The sequence below is a fragment of the Hypanus sabinus genome, unplaced genomic scaffold (genome assembly GCF_030144855.1).
Source record: "Hypanus sabinus isolate sHypSab1 unplaced genomic scaffold, sHypSab1.hap1 scaffold_105, whole genome shotgun sequence".
Lineage (NCBI taxonomy): Eukaryota > Metazoa > Chordata > Chondrichthyes > Myliobatiformes > Dasyatidae > Hypanus > Hypanus sabinus.
In genome coordinates, this window is record NW_026779103.1 from 722,173 (window position 1) to 741,855 (window position 19,683).

The 19,683-nt window shown below is 44.6% G+C and overlaps 1 protein-coding gene and 1 pseudogene across 1 annotated transcript in view; both read right to left on the bottom strand.

Annotated features, from left to right (window-relative positions):
- Window positions 1–19,683, bottom strand: part of LOC132386180 (zinc finger protein 214-like) — a gene marked incomplete at its 3' end in the record, with an annotated part of 48,298 nt that overhangs the window by 28,319 nt on the left and 296 nt on the right. Inside the window, exon 2 of the mRNA XM_059958472.1 lies at window positions 18,777–18,944. The remainder of the gene's footprint in view (window positions 1–18,776; window positions 18,945–19,683) is intronic.
- Window positions 4,457–8,706, bottom strand: LOC132386181 (zinc finger protein 135-like; annotated as a pseudogene).

Consider the following 19,683-nt stretch of genomic DNA (forward strand, 5'->3'; position numbering starts at 1 on the left):
GGTCTTCAGAGATGAAGCAAATAATGGGGTTGCCCCATTGCCTTTCAGAGAACCACGCCAGCGCTCACCAGATAACAAAGAGCAGGCAGTCAAACGGTTCACGTCCTTACGGAAAACCCGGAAAAGGAAACCTGAGATGCAGCAACGCACCCGATTGACCCACGAGGTACTGTGCACCCTAATGGCAGAGGTCACAGCCATTATAAACGCACGACCACTCCAGCCTGTGTCCTCTGACCCAGAAAACCTCTTCATACTTTCGCCATCAATGCTCCTTACACAGAAGGCAGGAGCACCTCCTCCACCAGGAGACTTCTCAGACAAGGATTTGTACACAAAGCAATGGAGACAAGTCCAGGCTCTGGCAAATCAGTTCTGGTCTCGCTGGAGACAGGAATATCTACCTTTGTTGCAACAGAGACAAAAGTGGACAGAACCCCGCAGGAATCTTCAAGTTGGAGACTTAGTCCTGCTCAGGGACAAGCAAATCGCCCGCAACCGCTGGCCAATGGCCAGAATCACTGCCAGATTCCCTCGCGGGGATGGACATGACAGGAAGATCGAATTGAAGACTACCGACCAAGGCGATGTGAAAATTTACCAAAGGCCAGTTACAGAAGTTATTCTACTTCTACCCAATGACTGATTAAGAGACTAAGTTTTGTACTCTGTTCATTATGACCTTACGAAGGTCAAGCGGGGAGTGTGCTGTCTTTACGACAGTTATTTAGTTTATAGTATTTTCGCTTAGTAATTCATTCGATAGTGTTTTCTAGTTAGAATTAGAAGTGTTTAAAGTATATTCATTGCATGTAAAATATGTCGGCATGCGCTGACGTCACATCCGGTTTCGCCGCTTCTTGTGGGAAAGTACCGGTTTGAAATTAACGCGAGGGTGGGGGCTCACCACGAGGCACACCTGAGCAGAAGTTGTTTTGCAGGCATTAGAAATCACAGTGAGAGCAACGCTTTTTCACCATATGTTAATATGAAGAGTGAACAGTAAATGGTTAATCTTACTGCAAACTGGTTTCATTGACTGTGGTTTATCTCGACGTTGAACTCGGCGTTCCGTTACACCCGAAGGAGAACGTTACACCACCTATTTTTATTTATTTCCTTCAGCAAACAAAACTAAAGAGTTGTGATCTTAGCTTATGTGTGTACTACAAAAGTTCATGCAAAATACTAATCTTTATGTTACTATCAAAATTAACAGTCAAGCTTCCATGGGGGTTGTCTTTATTATTCACATACTTTGGCGAAATCCCTTAAAACCGGCTTCTGCTATTTAAAAATGGTGTCCCCATTAACCCTCGCCTCTTCTCCGGTTAATTTCCTCGTGGTGATCTTGGGCACCCTGGTGAAATAGGCTTTCGCCCGCTCCTTTCATAGGAGTTATTTTATCAACAATGTGTTCCAAACTTAGACCATCTTCCGAATTTCCACCCAATGCCTTAATTTTACGCAAGTTGCTAGTTTCCTCTTCAGGTCCCTTCAGGCTATTAGTTTTCAGTTTAAACTCTTTGTTCAAACAACATTTCAATTTCTGCCTTTTCACACCACACTCTGGAATAACAATAGCGTGTGGGGCTCCTTTACCTTCCAACTCAACCTGTAATTGATTCACAGGCTTTGTGGTACCAAGCCATTGTCTCTGTAGCTTGGTTGCTGCTTCTGTTATCAGTACAGCCTTTAAATTCTCTTCATTCAATATGGGAACTACACATTTCCCTTTACCTTCAATAATAATATTCAACTCACCAGCTTTGATCTCCTCATTAACTTGAAACACACCTTCGAGCACAAACACCTGGGAACTCTCACTTCCCACTATTATCAAGGTTAACCCTTTATTCACTGAACTAAGCCCATCTGACCCACAAGAACTGCATTCCTTTTCAACTGAATCAAATACCTCAGACTTTATCTGATCTCCATTACTAGGTTCAGTACCACGTGCATCCACATCTTCGACACACAGAAACGAGACATTTGCCTCTTCCAGGCTTTCAATATGCGTACCCGGTCCAAATTCTAAATTCCCCTGTTCCTCCCAGCTACTCTCTGGGCAATTCCCTTCCGGAATAAACTCAACCCCATGGGTTGAAACAACCTCATCTGCCAACTCAGCAGACTCCTTCAAGGTAAGGGTACCCTTTTCATCTAGGACTGCCCTCATTTCATCATCCGGAACACCGTTAGAATTTTCCACTTCTTCAAACAGTTCTGCCAAACCAGACAGATCATCCATGTCCAACCCTAGACATTTTAACAGCTCTGTCTGTTTCTCATCTTTATTTCGTGCCTCTAGAACTTTTCTCCTCGCTAAGGGCAGGTCTACCTCCTCTCTCTTACTCTCTTTCACTTTACTACTCTTAGTTTTACCACCCTCTAAACCCTCGTGGTACAGGGTTGGGAATAACGTCTCGGCCAACTCGATACTGGCTGGATTTAAAGTGCTCTCGTTCTCAGCTGCCTTTCTCGACATGCTGCGAGTGATCGCGTATGCGGGATAGATCTTGGAATCTGGGGCGGGGCCTCCACCGGCTGTCTCGTCAGCTTCATTGCTGACCAAACCCTACCATCGGCGAAATCATTACCCAGAAGGGCGTCCGCGTCAGTTCTCGGGAATTCTGATCGCACACCCATTTCAACTGGTCCAGAGACTAGCTCACAATTCATAATAAACCTATACAAGGGCACCACTTCCTTCCCTTTTCCTATTCCTTTCACAGCTACCATTCCCATCTTGCGACCAAAATCCAGTACCTTATGGCTAATCAATGACAGTTCAGCCCCCGTCTCTCTCCAGATTCGCACGGGAACTGGTGGGTGTCCCTCTCTCACAGACCCGGTTCCATTTGACATACAAGTCTCAGACCCTTCTCGTACTCTGTCTACCCAGGGCTCTCTTGTCGATTTACTGATTATCACGGCACATCCAATAGGGACTGCTGCTTTCCCCTTTCCTATCTCCTTCCTCGGAGCAAAGCAGCTAGATGCAATATGTCCCCCCTTTCCATAATTAAAATAGGTCAAGCCTGGAAATCCCTGGCTGTCTTGCCTCTCCTCCCCAATCTTACCAGTAACTGCCGGCGGGACCTCTGCCTCAGCCAGCGGGCTTTCTCTATCGTTCCCACGATCTCTCTGGGAACTTTTATTCGAGGTAAACTTTGTCTTGTGGGTTAGGGCATATTCATCTGCGAACCTAGCAAATTTGGAGATGGACGTAATAGGCTTCTCATTCAAATACATCCGGATATCCTCCGAAAAACCACTTTTAAATTCTTCAATCAGAATTACCTCCCCGAGACGCCAAAAATCCTCTTCCACTATTTCTGCTGTACACCAACAATCCAAGAGCACACCCTTCTCATAGGTAAACTCGGTATACATCTGATTCCACCCTTCCTTTAGATTTCTGAACTTTTGTCTATACGCTTCAGGTACCAATTCGTAAGTACGGAGAATGGCCGCTTTTACTTAGTCATAATTCTCCGCCTCGTCCTCCTCCATAGACAACGCCACATATGCCCGTTGTGCTTTCCCTTTTAACACACTTTGTAACAACGCCACCCACTGCTCTTTGGGCCACTTCTGATAAACTGCCACCTTTTCAAAAAGCAAGAAATAACTTTCAACATCCCTTTCCTCGAATGAAGGTACTAACCCGACTAACATTAAAACGCTCCTCTCGGTCTGACCCTTGAGCTCTTCGCTCTTGCCTTAACTTTTCCATATCCAAGTCATTTTGCCTCTTTCTCTGCCTCCTCATTCTCTCTCTCCTTCTCGGCTCTCTCCTTTTCCTTTTTAGCTGCCTCCAGCTGTTTTAACTGAATTTCATGCTCTCTTTGCTTCTCGGCTCTGTCCTGCTCTTTTTTCACCTCTAACCCCTTTAGCTGGAGCTCATGCTCCCGTTTCACCTCTAACTCCTTTAGCTGGAGCGCATGCTCCCTTTGTTTGTCGGCTCTTTCTTTCTCCTTCTCAGCTGCTTCAGCTGCTTTAATTTAATTTCATATTCCAACCTTAATTTCTCAAACTATAATTGAGCCGTCCCACTAGCTGGTACCTTTTCAGGGATATTTTCCAATACCTCAACTGTAAACACATTCTTCACAATACAATACTGAGTTATGGCCATTCGCACCTCTGGCTTTTTCATTGACAACCTCACCTCTGCGAGATTTAGCCCCTTCGCCATATTTATCAAGTCCAATTTGGTGGCCGCCTCTAGCGGTTCCAGAGTCGGGTTTTCTATAAATTCATCCACATCCATCTTTGCTGGTTTCCCGTCTGGCTACCCGTGTACCAGATGCAAGTTTGGACTCCTTTTCCCGATTCACTGGCCTCCCAATTTGATGTCAAATCTCAAGACGAGAACCCCAAGTTGTTACGTACCCCATAACTGGGTTACTTACCAGCAAAGATAGAGAGGTCCGTTGAAGTCTGATGGTACCATTTTTAACAGTATTTATTGAAAAATATACACAAAAATAATTTCAATGCAAACATACAGATAATATACGTCGTCAATACTAATTCTAAAAGCGCGGGTATAATAATAATCAATAAGAAAAAATTCTATCGTTGTCTAGGAGATAATGTATTGTCCGATGGAAATATAAAAGTCACTCAAGTTTGTGCAGGCTGCAGCCTTTTGTTGGAGTCAAGAGAGAGAGATGTTTTAAACTTGCCGGCTTTCCTTTTTATGATGTCAATCCTTCGAGAGTTCTGTTTTTGTAGTCGGTCCTTTAGCTAAGCCGTTCCGTGGAAAACTCGTCATCCGGGCAAGGATGGACAGACGGGATTTCTATCGTTTCCCTGGTGCGTCTAAAGGGGTTGTTCCCCAGACCCTCTTTTATCGTTACTCACAGGTTCTCAGATGTCAATCAGGTTGGAATGATGCAATCTCTCAGCCAGCCCCCTCGGCTCATTCCCTGAGGGCTTCAACTAAATAGTACGGAACTCAATACACTATTCCATCTCCAAGTGACAATGACCATTTCCCGTGGCTTTGTATCGCTGAGGGGCTGGGACATTAAAAACCCCATGTGGATTCTGCGTGTCTTTCTCTCATTTCCTGGGTCTCCTGACCTGAATTCATAGCGATCTTGCGATTCTCAAAAAGGAGGGGGCTACGTTGTACCCTTCGGCCCCTCAGAGGTTGGGGCGTAACAAAATATAACTCCCAAACTATTGAGCTTGGGGGAAACAAGGCTTGAGAGTCTTGAGATGGTAAAGTATGGAAGTTCAGTTCATCCACGGAATAGGTAACGAGAGAGAGATATTTGTAATCCAGGGTAAATGTCGAGAGAAGGCAATTACGTCGAATTCCAAAGGTTCCATTGTAGTAAAATGAGAGAACAGTTGCTGTAGATTTTATGCTTCATCGTTCCAAATCCACATACGAATTATCACCGAAAGTGACTTGTCACAAGGGGTATCATCTTCAAGTGTATTATCACACCACACCCCGCCAAGCGTTAACACAAAAGTAGTCTTCACAGGATACCTTAAATCTGATTCACACCTATGGATCAAACAAGGTGACAACCACACATTCGATGCATGGTGAATCAATACTTAACCCACACTTGTGGGCATAGGAAAGCTCTAAACAGTGACTCTTGGCCACTAGTTCCCTGGTTTCGATCCTTCCATTTTCCCTCCTTTATCTCCGTCTGACTCTGAGTGTCTGATTCCTCGGTTAAAACTAAACAAGCTGTGAGTGATGTAAACAAGCTGCAAGCCAGACTGATTTGCCTTCTTAATCACTCTCTCTCTTAAAATGAATGTCCTCAGCAAGCAAAAGCAAGGGATTAATAACAATGAGAACTGACTGGTGTGCCAGTAGTTGGGATGACTGAATGAATCCTTTCCAACATTCTGAGCAGGTGAATAGCTCAGAATGTGTGAACTGACTGGTGTTTCTGTAGGGTGGAGGACTGAGTGAATCCCTTCCCACAGACTGAGCAGGTGAATGGCTTCTTCCCAGTGTGAACTTTCTGGTGTCTCTGTAGGGTGGATGAATCAGTGAATCTCTTCCCTCATTCTGAGCAGATGAATGGCTTCTCCCTAGTGTGAACTCGCTGATGTCTCAGTAGGTGCGATGACCGAGTGAATGCCTTCCCGCATTCTGAGCAGGTGAATGGCTTCACCCCAGTGTGAACTCGCTGATGACTCTGCAGGTTGGATATCCGAGTGAAACCCTTCCCGCAGTCTAAGCAGGTGAACGACTTCTCCCCAGTGTGAACTCGCTGATGTCTCAGTAGGTGGGATGACAGTGTGAATCCCTGCCCACAGTCTGAGCAGGTGAACGGCTTCTCCCTAGTGTGAACTCGCTGATGTTTCAGTAGGTGGGATGACCGAGTGAATCTCTTCCCACATTCTGAGCAGGTGAACGGCGTCTCCCCAGTGTGAACTCGCTGATGTCTCTGTAGGCTGGATGACCGACTGAATCCCTTCCCACATTCTGAGCAGGTGAATGGCTTCTCCCCAGTGTGAACTCGCTGATGTACCTTCAGTTGGGATGAGCAAGTGAATCCCTTCCCACAGTCTGAGCAGATGAACGGCTTTTCCCCAGTGTGAACTCGCTGGTGTATCAGTAGGTGAGATGACATAGTGAATCCCTTACCACATTCTGAGCAGGTGAACGGCTTCTCCCCAGTGTGAACTCGTTGATGAACTATCAGTTCAGTTGAGTTAATGAATCCCTTCCCACAGACTGAACAGGTGAACGGCCACTCCCCAGTGTGAACCACCTGATGTACCTTCAGGTTAGATGAGAAAGTGAATCTCTTCCCACAGTCTGAGCAGGTGAACGGTTTCTCCCTGGTGTGAACTCGCTGGTGTACCTTAAGTGTCGATGAGAAAGTGAATCCCTTCCCGCATTCTGAGCAGGTGAATGGCTTCTCTCCAGTGTGAACTCGCTGATGACTCTGCAGGTTGGATAACTGAGTGAATTCCTTCCCACAGACTGAGCAGGTGAACGACTTCTCTCCAGTGTGAGATTGCTGGTGTCTCTGTAGGCTGGATGAATGAGTGAATCCCTTCCCACATTCTGAGCAGGTGAACGGTTTCTCTCCAGTGTGAACTCGCTGATGACTCAGCAGGCTGGATGACAAAATGAATTTCTTCCCTCATTCTAAGCAGATGAATGGCTTCTCCCCAGTGTGAACTCGCTGATGACTCCGCAGGCTGGATGACGAAGTGAATCCCTTCCCACAGACTGAGCAGGTGAATGGCTTCTCCCCAGTGTGAACTCGCTGATGTACCTTTAGGTCAGATGACCGAGTAAATCCCTTACCGCAGTCTGAGCAGGTGAATGGCTTCTCCCTTGTGTGAACTGACTGGTGAGCCATTAGGTCAGATGACCGAGTGAATCCTTCCCCAGAAATTTAGCAGATGACCAGCTTCTGACTGGTGGGTCCACAGGTGGGATGACAGACTAAATATTTTTTTTACACACAGAACAGGTGAATGACCTTGCCCAATGTGAACTTACTGATGTACCTTCAGTTGAGATGACTGACTGAATCCATTCCCACAGCCTGAGCAGAAGAATGGGCTCTCCCCTGTGTAAAATAATGGAGGTGCCAGTTGGTCAAATGACTGAGTGAATCCTGCCCCGTAGTCTGATCAGATAGGAAGGTTGATTGAATCCCTTGCTTCACCTCTTAAATATCTAGACAGAGACAGCAAAACTGGTGTGCCATGTTTGAGCTTCTGGGAGACAAATTCCTTCTCGTTTTTAACCTGTAAAAAGATTTACAAAATGCATCAACGGGAGTAGGACAACACTTCAGATGAGATTACTTGAGTTGCCAAGGTTTGATCCAGCATCACACTGTTATAGTGAGGTTCCACCCAAGTTGGACAGAGAAATCAACTTCTAACTGGGCACAGTGCTGGTATCTGGAATAACCATCAATTCCCTGATGCTCTTCTTGTTTCTATAGGAATGGGGCATTTCTGCCATCTCAAATCTGTGACCTGGCTCAGTTTGGCTCTCTCCATTGGTATTATTCCCTGTTCCTGCTGAGCTGCATGGGTGCCTGGCCACACAGTAACTGAAACATTCTCACACAAATAGTCTTTCTTAATGGGCAGCTGGAATTTTCCCATATGTATTATTAACTTAAAGTGCCACAGTTTTAATGCCTTATAAAAATTTCCTGCTGAGATGAATAGTTGGTCCACACAGCTGTTCAATGGACACAGAGTGAATCTTTGAATTATTTCAGGCCCTTGCAGAAAAGTACCAACACAGAAACAGGCCCTTTGGACAATCTAGCTTGTGCTAAACTATTTAAACTGCCCACTCCCACAACCCTACCATTCAGGTACCTACACAAACCTCCTTAAATTCAGCTCGAATTCTCCACTTGTGTTGGCTGCTCATTCCACACCCAGATAACCATCTGTGTGAAGAAGTTTCCCCTCACATTTCCCCTTAACATTTCACCTTTCACCCTTAACCCATGGCTTCTGGTTGTAGTCGCACACCATCTCCGTGGTAAAAGCCAGCTTGCATTTAGTCTATCTATGCCCCTCTATCACAATCAAATCTCCCCTCAATCTTCTACATTCCAAGGAATAAAATCCTATCCTGTTCAATCTTTCCTTGTTACCAAAGTCGCCCAGACCTGGCAACATCCTTGTGAATTTTCTCTGAACTCTCAGAACCTCTTTTACAACTTTCATGTAGGTAGGTGACCAACACTGCACAAAATATTCCAAATTAGGCCTCACCAATACCTTCTACAAGTCAACATAACATCTACCTACTGTTGATAGTGCTTTGGTTCATGAAGGCCGATGGGCCGAAATCTTTCTTTCCATCTCTATCTAACTGTGGCACCACTTTCAGTGAATTACGGACTTGTATTCCCAGGTCCCTTTCTTCTACAACACTCCTCAGTGCCCAACCAGTCAAATACAACACCTCACTCTTGTCTGCATTGAATTTCATTTTCCATTTCGCAAACCATTTTTCCAGCTGGTCCAGGTCGCACTATAAGCCATGATCATCTTCCTTGCTGTCCACTACACCCCAATCTTGTTGTCATCAACAAATTTACTGATGCAGTTAACCACAGTAATCCAGATTACTGATATAGATGACAAACAACATCAGATCCAGCACTGATCCCTATGACACACCACTGGTCAAAGGGTTCCAGTCAGAGAGGTAACCATCTGCTACCATACTCTGGCTTCTCCCAAAGACAGTGTCTCGTCCGATTTACTATCTCATCTTGAATGTTGAGTGACTGAACCTTCTTGACCAACCTCCCATATAAGACTTTGTCAAGTGCCTTGCCGAAGTCCATGTAGACAACATCCACTGCCTTGCCTTCATCCACTTCCCTGATAACTTCCTCGAGACTCTATAAGATTGGTTAGACATGACCTACCATGCACAAAGCTATGCTATCCAACCTTAATCAGTCCACATCGATCCAAATACTTATATATCCAGTTCCTGCACATATGTTAGAATAACTTTCCCCCTACTGATGTCAAGCTTACCAAGGTACAATTTCTTAGTTTATTTTTAGAGCCTTTCTTGAACAGCAGAACAACATTGGCTGTCCTCCAATCTTCCAGTACCTCACCTGTCACTAAGGATGATTTAAATATCTGTGCTTGGGCCACTACAACTTCTGCACTTGTCTTCCACAGGGTCCGAGGGAACAATTTGTCAGGCACTGGGGATATATTCCTGGTAATTTTCCTTCATACGGCAACAAGATTACCTCTGTAATCTGTACAGTGTCCATGAAGCTGATGCTACTTTGCCTCACATCTACAGACTCTGTGTCAATCTCCTGAGTAAATACGAATGCAGAAAAAATCTCCCCAATCTATTTTGTCTCCTCATATGGATTACCATTCTGATCTTGCAAAGGATTAATTTTTTCCCTTGCAATTTTTTGCACTTAACATATCTGCAGAATCCATGCCTTCTTTCATCAGTGTTCACTTGAATTTCCTGTATCTCATAAGTAGCCCATTTGTTCCTATCTGCCTGTATGCACCTCCTTTTTATTGATCTGGGAGTGATCAAAACACTATCAAAACAAAGGGATGATACAGCTGCATGTTGGGGGGTGGGGGTAAGTGGGGTTAAGCTAAATTTGCAGGGGGGATGGATGCCTGAATAACAGAACAGATAGTGGAGGGGTTTTGAAGACAGGTGTTGTTCAGAACTCAGACAAAGTCAGGAATGAAAAACATTGAGCATGATGCAGTGAATATGCTGAGCCCTGTATATCTCAATGCAAGGTGCATGATAGGAAAGGTGGATGTGTTCAGGGAATGGATCAACACCTGGAATTAAGACACTAGGATCTGGCAACTGTGGACTGGGACAGGCTGCTTTATGGCAAAGGTGTGCTTGGTCAGTGGGAGGCCTTCAAAGTGAAATTTTGAAAGTACAAAGTTGGTATGTGTTTGTCAGAATAAAAGGTAAAGATAGAAACTGCAGGGAACCTTGGATTTCAAGATATATTGAGACACTGGTGAAGCACAAAATGGAGTTGCATAACAGGGATCGGCAGGCAGGTTCTTTTGAAGTGTAAAAAATACAAGAGAACACATAAGAGATAAATCAGGATGGCTAAGAGAAGACATGAGGTTGCCCTTGCAGAAAAGATTAATCATCAAGGACTCCAGGGATAGATTAAGAGCAAAAGGATTGTAAGGCACAAAGTTGGTTCACTGTAAGACCAGAATGGCAATCCACGTATGGAACCAAAGCAGATGGGGGAGATCTTAAATATGTTTTCATCTCTATTTACTCAGGAGATAGACAAAGGTTCTATTGGAGTGTGAAAAAGCCACATTAAAATCATGGACACTGTACAGATTAAAGAAGAGATGTTATTTCACTGTTCAACATAGAACATTGAGCATTGAAATCTACATCATATTCCAGGCCATTCAGCCTACAACATTGTGCCAACCACGTAACTTACTCTAGAAACTGCCTAGAATTTCCCTAGCAAATAGCCCTCTATTTTTCTAAGCTCCATGTGCCTATCTAAGAGGCTGTTAAAACACCCTATTGTATCTGCCTCGACCACCGCTGCTGGCAGTGGATTACACGCACGCACTATTTTCTAGGTAAAAAATTTACCCTTGCCATCCCCTCGGTAGCTATTTCCAAGCACCTTAAAGCTATGCCCTCTCGTGTTAGCCATTTCAACCCTGGGGCAAAAACCTCTGACTATCCACACGATCAATGCCCTTCATCACTTTATAAACCTAAAAAAGGCTCTGAGCATTAGAAAGTAAGTTTGCTTTGAGGATCTGTTAGAATTATGAGGGTATAGATAGGGTAAATGCAAACAGCTTTTTCCGCTGAGGTTGGGTAGGATGACAACCAGAGGTCATGGGTAAGTGGGGAAGGTGAAAATTTAACGGTACCATTTGGGAAAGCTCTCTAATGAAATGGTCGTGAGAGTGGGGAATGAGATGCCAGCAAAAGTGGTGAATATAAGCCCGGTTTCAACAATAAGAGAAGTTTGATAGGTACTTGGATGGTAGGGGCATGAAGGGTGATTGTCCCAGTGCAGGTAGTTGAATTAGACAGCTTAAATGTGTTCTCGGCATTGACTAGGTGGGCCAAATAGCCTGTTTCTCTACTGAACTTCTCCATGTTTCTATGACAGAGAAGCTGGCCAAACTTGTAAGGGGAAAGGTAGCAGTGACAACAGAGCAGCAATGGCTGGAGTTTCTGGGAGCAATTCGGCAGCTGAGTGATCGATGCAGCCCAATGAAGTGGAAGCTTAGGAAAGGCAGGAGAACACAACCATGGTTAAAATGAGAAGCCAAAGCAACAGAAAAACCAAAGAGAGAGCAAACAACCAAGAGCAAAAACTATTGGGAAGCTTTTAGAAACCAACAGAAGATGACTAAAAATAAAGTCAGATGAGCTCGCATGGATTTATGATTTGTAGTCATTAATGAGTCTTGGTAGCACCCAACAGTCTGAGGCATTCAGAAGAATAAAATATCCGGGGCCTCAATATCTCTTGAAAACCAAGGTTCCCTGCATCAGTTACCTTTCAACGTTTATTTTGACAGACACATACAAACTCAACACACTCAAAATTTCACTTCTGAAGGCCTCACACTTACCAAGTACTCCTTTGCCAGAAAACAGCCAGTAACAAACCACACTTATCAGATCCTTTCTGATACCATCAAAATTGACCTTTCTCCAATTTAGAACATCAATCCATGGTCCAGACCTCTCTTTTTCCATATTTACTTTTGAATCTCATGGCATTACGATCACTAATTTCTGTCATCAGCCCTGGATCATTTCCTAACAGCTTATTGCACACCTCTACGTTGGGAATCCTACGCACTGATTAAGGGCACATTTGACAAACTCTACCCCATCTAGTCCTTTTACATTATGGGAGTCCTAGTCAATATATGGAAAGTTAAAATCACTTACTGCATCAACCTTTGTTTCTTGGCATGGTCTGCAATCTCTCTAAAAACTTGTTCCTCTAAATCCCTCAGACTTTTGGGTGCAACAAAGTCCCAATCATGGCTACAATATCATAATTCCCTGCCCTGAGCTCATCTGGCTTTCCTACGATGCTTCTTGCTTTATGATATACACAGCTCAGCACATTCATCGCACCATGCTCAGCCATTTGATTGCTGATTCCATCTGAGGACTGAACAACATCTGACCAAGCCTTTAAAGGCGGGAATCTGTCCCCCCAGTTTAACTCCCTACTGCTCCAATACTTACCAACTAAGTTAGCCAACATGATTAAAACAAATAACATGGATGGTCTGACAATGACCAAAATCGAATGTGTCGAGCTTTAACATATTGTTGGGACCTGACTTTCAAATCCCAATCAACCCTGAAGGGAACTAATATTAAAGGTGAAGATGTTCAGTGGGAAGAAGGACACAAGAGGGCGATATCTGGGGATCAGAAATGGGAAGAAAAACCTACCAAGAGACAGGTGGGGACAACAACCCGTTTTCAAATTAACAAGCTAGGATGCTTCCTGCCGTGAGTACCATCCCTCAGGAAGAGCCCAACGGAACATTGCAAGTTGCTGGAATTCCAATTCCGTTTATGATTGATATGCCGACAACCACAGCCACTCTCAATCAGGAAGTAATATCGGAAAATGGATTCCAGCTATCAAACACTACAATCACTCTGTCTGGGTTCGAAGGCACGGAACACACGTATTCACATACACAGCCACTGCAAGTGGAATTCCAGGGGGATTGAGTAAAGCCAGTATTATTTGCCCCTCTAGGGACAAAGTTCCCAGTCACGTTAGAGCAGTTAAAGGAAGAGAGAACATTGTACTACTGGCCGAAGTTCCGGATTTCCTTTGGTGACAAACAGGACAGGTGGTTCCCCATACACCGTGAGGGTTTGCCTTGGGTTCAAGCCAAAAAGCCTAGGGTTCCTTGCCTACACCCTGATGAAACAAGCCTCCAGCACCAAGGGAGGCTGGCCAGACTTGGCCGCATGCCAACTCTGATACTGGAAGGACTCAGGTGAAGACAGGACATCTGGTAAGACACTCTTTTAATATTGACTGAACCCAAGAGGCTGTACCCCATCTTTGCGCAATTTCAGGCCATGAAATTGGCCTTGCTTGTTAATTTCTAAAACTGCCCCCCATCTGGATCACCATGAAAAGAGGACAGAGATTCCCATGCATTCTGCTATATCCCCTCAAGCCCGAGGCAATGTTTTATGAGAATGGAAGCCCTTTTGTGGATCCAGCAGGGAAACAATATTCTGGTGATGCGATAGTAACTGACAGTGAAGTAATTGAGCGGGATTCTTTTGAAACAGCCGTCTCATCCAGAAGCCTGAGCTGTTTGCTCTGACTTGTGCCTGTATCCGAACAACAGATAAAAGTGAGAACAATTACACGGACTCCCGTTATGCATTTGGAGATGTACATGACTACCGGGCTCTCTGGGAACATGGGGATTCCTGACTTGCTCTGGCCACCCCATTAGTAATGCCACCTTTGTAAACAACTTACTCACTGCTCCGCAGCTACCTTGAGTTCTGGCCATTATTAATGTGCGGCCCACACCCGCATGTCCAAACAGGTCACTAAACCCAATGCTTTAGCAGATTACACAGCGAAAAGTGCTGCACAATCCTCGATAGTTGTAGTCTCCTCGGGATTCCCATCAAGCAATCCTCCATGACTCAGGCAGAACAAGTTTGCCAGACATGCGAGAGTTACGTACTTCTCAGGGGGACACCTGTGAGGAGGAGTGCAAGCTGTGGTCCCAGATGGGGTGCCAGAAAGACCCCGACCCAGGTATTTGGATCACCACAGTGGGACAGGTTTGTGTTCCTACACAGTTTTTACCTATATTGGTCAATTATGTACACACCTGGAAAAGGAGGGATTGGTTGCTAACCTGCACCCTGCACACCGGGTACGACTCCCTTGACCATGTTCGTGTCTACAAGTTGATGTTACTGAATTGCCTAGAGTACATTGCTATAGATACTGCTTAGTTATTATAGATGCATTTCATAGATGGATTGAAGCTATTCCAACTACCAATAATACTGTTATGACTGTTGTGAAGGTATTATTTTGGGATATAATTCCCAGGTACGGCCTGCCAGAGATGCTGAGCTCTGACAATGGCCCACACTTCGTGGCGAAAGCAAGCGAAGGGGTGAGTAACAAATGAGCTATCAAGCAACAATTCCACTCTGTACACCACCCACTGTGTACACCACCCGCTGGCTTATTGTAAAGTGTCAATGGCGCTCTGAAGAGTAAGTTGGCCAAACTAACAGCGGAGACTGGACTCACTTGGTTGAAGGTCCTACTGTTAGACCTATTCCACATGAGGGTCACCCCACAGGGGAAATCAGTGTTGTCACCAGCTGAAATCATTTATGGACGGCCCATGAGGACACCCTGTGGACCAAGACCTTGTGCACCATTGTTCTCAGGAAGTCTACCAGGTAAATTGGATATGCATACCCTAGGGGAAGAGATGGGGAAATGCATATGCCAACTAAACAAACTTTTCCAAGCATTACATTCACAGGTACGATTGGCTTACAAGGAAGAGAACTACCACGCAGAGAGGAGTGACTATCCCACCCAAGAACCTGGGAATTTTGACCTGACCAAGAACTGGGATTGAGGGAAACTCAGAACTCGGTGGAGAGGAGCATATTAGGTGTTACTGACCACTCCACGGCTCTGAGACTGAAGGGGCAATCTCGGTGGATATATCGAACAGACTACAAACGTGTTACTGAAGGAACTGAGTAGAAGGGCTCTCTCGGAATAAAGGAAAATGTATTGGTTGATAGTGGTGTGTCGAACCTCGAGGTTTCTTGCCATGGACTGTCATTTTAAGAGAGAGTGCCTGAGTGACGTCATCCGCCAGCTTTCTCGGCTGCTGTTTTATTCTTACTGAGGGAGAGGGAGGGGTGGAACTATTTGACTCTGCAGCGTGTTTACACTTGCTCACAGCTTGTGTTTACATAGCTTGCAGTTTGCTTTATTTAAGCAAGGACAGTCAGAGACGGACAGTCAGACGGAGAGAAAGAAAGAGGATGGAAGGTTCGAAACAAAGGACCTAGTGGCCGAAGTTCGCTGTTTGAACCCTCCTGTGCCCACAGAACAATACTGAATGTGTGATTGTCACTTTGTTTGATCCACTGGAGTGGATCTTTATGTTTGGCAGTGTCCTGTGAAGACCACTTGTGCCAACCCTTGCCTGGGGGTGGTAACTCACTGGTACAGGGTACCCCGTGACAAATCACTGTTGGTGATAATTCCTATAATCCATATGGGGATTTTGATGGAGTATCCCGTGGCTACAACTTTTGTTAACCCTTAACTGGATTTGGGTGCGTTATCTGGTGACCACTTGTGAGAAAGTTATTCTGTGGAAATCACTGTCGGTAATACTTTGTGTGTTGGATCTGGATTGAGAATACCTTGTGGAATCTACCTGTGTGTTAACCCTTGCCTGGGTGGTAGTTCCCTTTGAAGACGGTACCCCTGTTATCAGCTAGTTTTGGTGATAATTCAAATGTGGATTTGGAACGAAGACGGATAAGATCTTCGGCGACTGTTATCCTGTTTTATCACCGTGGAACTTGTGGAATTGGAAGCAATTGCCTACTCTCGACATTCACCTTGGATTACAAATATCTCTCTTTCATCATTTATTCGGGGGATGAGCTGAACTTTCATACTTTACCATCTTCAGACTCTAAGCTTGGTATTCCCTGAGCTCAATGGTTTGGGAGTTATATTTACACATATGTATACACATAACACTGTTAACCATAGAACACTACAGCACAGTACAGGCCCTTCAGCCCTTCATGTTGTGCCGACCCATATAACCCTTAAAAAATATACTAAATCCACACTACCACATAACCCTCTATTTTTCTTTCATCCATGTGCCTGTCCAAGAGGCTCTTAAATAGCCCTAATGTTATAGCCTCCAACACCATCCCTGGCAAGTCATTCCAGGCACCCACAACCCTCTGTGTAAAAAAACTTACCACTGATGTCTCCCCTAGACTTCCCTCCCTTAATTTTGTACATATGCCCTCTGGTGTTTGCTATTGCTGCCCTGGGAAACAGAGACTGACTATCCACCCTGTCTATGCTTCTCATAATCTTGTAGACCTCTATCAAGTCCCCTCTCATTCTTCTACTCTCCAAAGTGAAAAGTCCCAGCTCTGCTAACCTTGATTCATATGACTTGTTCTCCAAACCAGGCAACATCCTGGTAAATCTCCTCTGCACCCTCTCCATAGCGTCCACTTCCTTCCTATAATGAGGTGACCAGAACTGAACGTAATACTCTTAAAGTGCAGTCTCACCAGAGATTTGTAGAGTTGCAACATGACCTCTCTACTCTTGAACTCAATCCCCCTGTTAATGAAGCCTAGCATACCATAGGTCTTCTTAACCACCGTATCAACCTGTGCAGCAACCTTGAGGGATGTATGGATTTGAACCCAAAGGTCCCTTTTGATTGTTTTGATTAAGTTGTTATAGTATAAGTAGATACAAATAAAGATAGTGGTGTTAATATCAAAACCAGACTCCATGTCTGGTCTATAGCTGCTGGTTCAATTAAATTGTTACAGGTATGTAACACTGGTATTCGTGTTTATGTCTTTGAGAGGGATCACCCCAGCATCCAGGGTCCCCATGTTAACACATTTCTGTATCTCTGTCACACCGATGCCGAACAGGTAGTACTAGGGGCCTGCTGGGTTTGTGCCGAAATTCTGCAGCATAGTAAAACTATGACTCCAATGTCAGTAATCCTGCTCAACCAGAGTGAGGAACTCTCAGCCTGGGCTTTCACAAATAACGCCAGGGGAAGAGAGATGAGGAACTGGGGTCCAGTCAGAGATGACTGTGGCTGTCAGTATTCTGAGGGATGGTATCTCAGGCTCCCACCAAACACAACTTCCTAGACTGGGAAACATGCATCCTGACCATACTTGCAGGTGCCCAGCAGCGGAGAGGAACAACTGAGACTGAGTGATTTTGGATGATCCCTTTTCTCTCCTATGGAGTAGCCAGGAATCCACCAAAGATAATCAATTTGGCTACAGCACTTGAGGAGCTGGCCACAATACTGCAGGGGCTCTGACAGAAACACAGGCCCAAGAAAACAGACAATTCCACTGAAACGAGTGCAATCCAGCAAACAGTCGTACAGAATCATTTGGCTTTAGATTTTATCCTCACTGAGAAAGGGGGAACCTGTGCTATTAGTGACATAGAATGCTGCACCTATATCCCTGATGAGTCTACCAACATTACATCCCTTTCCGAGCACACTGCCAGGGAGATTGATAGCATCAAGAAAGTAGGGCAGGATTTACACAGGTTCACCGAAGGGTCGAAATGTTAGTATTTGAAGGCCTGTTTGGTAATATCTGAGGCATGATATTGCATTATGGCTTAATAGTTGTGCACATCATTGTTATATTTAATGTTGTGCACTGTTTTTATCCATTGATAAGTCAATGTTGTACATGGTTGCTTTCTCTGTGAAAAAATTACTGCTTGATCATGTAATGATCAAAAGGAGGGAGTGGTGAACTATGTAAAAGGGTTAACACTTCCTTAAACAATAGCCGCCTGTTCTTCTGAAAGAAATTGCTGATGATCAGCCAATGTACCAAGCCATGCTGAGCCATATTTCTTCTTGAGGGTAGCTAGCTAGGGTTTCTGGATGTTTATCTGAATTGTGCACTCATGCGTAGAGATAGGACAACTTCAATCTGTCCTGTGTGTGTAAGCCGTTATGACTATTTTGTAATTTATCTTAAGGGGCTGTAATATAGTAAATAACCAGCCTGCCTTCTGTGGTGGGTATCTGGGTACCTGTGGTGTAAGGGGAATTGTTAGTCAGTTAGTGGATTGGGCGGGAACAGTCATAGACTGTTCCTGTTTGAGCGACTAACTGAGTAAGTCCCTGGTGCTTGGAGTAAAGAGTTTGTATTTATATGGTCTTTGAGTGACTTTTTCCAGATTCGACTTCCACAGAATGGCAGTGGTTTTAAAGGGCTGGGCTGCTGGAAGCACATTACCAGACCTGGAGTGATTGCAACTGGATCTGACAGAGGCATAACTGGTTCTGCTGGGCACATTCAGTCTCCCTCCAACTATTTCTCACCTTCCTTTGTACAGGTATGTAATGTCTAAAGGACCAGTGTTTGAGTAAATGAGTCTCACCAAACTTTCTCCTGACTGAATCACTGGAATCTCCGAGTCAGATGGATTCTCTTCAGTTGATGCTCTCAATCCTCTGGCTGGTTCACTTGTTGATGTTCCCTCATCTTCAGTCGTGGTTTGCTTCCAGTTGGGTTTTTTATTCCAATAAATCTCTCACCGCAGGTCTAACTTTAACATGAAAAATAATGAAGCACATTGACAATAGTAAGGAGAACCAAACATTTCTGCTTAATGCTACTAAGAGCAAAACTCATTGAAATTTAAATGTTGAATATAATGATCTCAGTGAACAATCTTTTATTGTCCCTCACACTTCACAAAAAGATATGGGAGAAGAAGGAGCCATCATTCAGTCATGGTAAGACACAAGACACAGGAACAAAATTAGTTGATTCGATCAATCTGGTTTGCCCACCATTCAACCATGGCTGATTTTCATTCCAACACCATATTCCTGCCTTCCTCCGTAACCCTGAAGCTACTTAGCAATCATCAATATATTAATCTCTGTCATAAACATAACCAAATGGCAGCCTCAACTACCCTCTGCGGCAACAAATTCCACAGATCAGACATCCTTTGGCTGAAGAAATTTTCTCACCTCAATTTTAAAGGGAAGCGTCTTTATTCTGAGCCTATGCTGTCAGATCACAGACTCTCCGTCTAATGGAAACATCCTCTCCATGTCCACTGTATCCAGGCTTTCCAGCATTCGGTAGGTTTACTTAACCATACATCCCTCCACCAACCCCACTGTCCCTCTGAACTCCATTGAGCACAGGTCCACAACCATCAAATGCTCCTCATACATAAAGCCGATCATTGCTGAGATTATTCTTGTAAACCTTGTTCGCAACACACCACGTGATCGTGCGTCACAAAGCGGAGGGCGGGGCCGATCTGCGGC